Source organism: Colobus angolensis, unplaced genomic scaffold (assembly GCF_000951035.1).
Source record: "Colobus angolensis palliatus isolate OR3802 unplaced genomic scaffold, Cang.pa_1.0 Scaffold96, whole genome shotgun sequence".
Classification (NCBI taxonomy): Eukaryota; Metazoa; Chordata; class Mammalia; order Primates; family Cercopithecidae; genus Colobus; species Colobus angolensis.
In genome coordinates, this window is record NW_012123598.1 from 2808476 (window position 1) to 2809432 (window position 957).

The 957-nt window shown below is 51.3% G+C and overlaps 1 protein-coding gene across 2 annotated transcripts in view; it reads right to left on the minus strand.

The window, feature by feature from the left end:
* Positions 1 to 957, minus strand: part of NLRP2 (NLR family, pyrin domain containing 2) — a 31194-nt gene that overhangs the window by 24051 nt on the left and 6186 nt on the right. The window lies entirely within an intron of this gene.

The window sequence follows — 957 nt, forward strand, 5'->3', positions numbered from 1 at the left end:
ACTCTATCACCCAGGCTGGAGTGCAATGGCAAGATCTTGGCTCACTGCAACCTCTGTCTCCTAGGTTCAAGGGATTCTGCTGCCTCAGCCTCCCAAGTAGCTGGGACTACAGGCACACACCACCATGCCTGGCTAAGCTTTGTATTTTTAGTACAGATGGGGTTTCACCATTTTGGCCAGGCTGGTCTCAAACTCTTGGCCTCATGATCCGCCCACCTCGGCCTCCCAAAGTGCTAGGATTACAGGCATGAGCCACTGCTACTGGCCGCTTGTATCTTTTAGCCAGCGTTCTTAGATCTGCAGATAGGATCAACGCACTCAAGCCTTAGCACAATCTTCTTTGTAGTTTTAGCCTTTTTCCAGAAAATCGGCTTAGTCTGCCCACCACAGTCACTCTGCTTCCTGCCATAACACTGCTTCCCCTGGGCACGCCAAAATCCTTGCCCTGTGTCACTCTGTGGGGATAGTGCTTGCCACACTTCTTACACAAAGTCCGGCGGGTTTTAGGAACATTCACCATGTTTGTGTGAGCGCGATCAGCACAGAAAGAAACTCTGGATCTTTTTCAGAGCCCAGACCCTCGTAAGTTTACAACTCTCTGGGTTTCCTCCTCCTGTTTTCAAACTTGTAACCTCCGGAGGCCAGCTAGAGGTAAAAACCCTTGGCTGGGCATGGTTGCTCACGCCTGTAATCCCAACACTGGGAGGCCGAGGTGGGCAGATCACCTGAGATCGGGAGTTTGAGATCAGTCTGGCCCACATGGTGAAGCACCATCTCCACTAAAATACAAATATTAGCAAGCATGGTGGTGGGCGCCTGTAATCCCAGCTACTTGGGAGGCTGAGGCAGGACAATCACTCCCTCCCGGGAGGCGGAGGTCACAGTGAGCCGAGACCGTGCCATTCTACTCTAGCCTGGGCAACAAGAGTGAAACTTCGTCTCAAAAAAAAAAAAAAA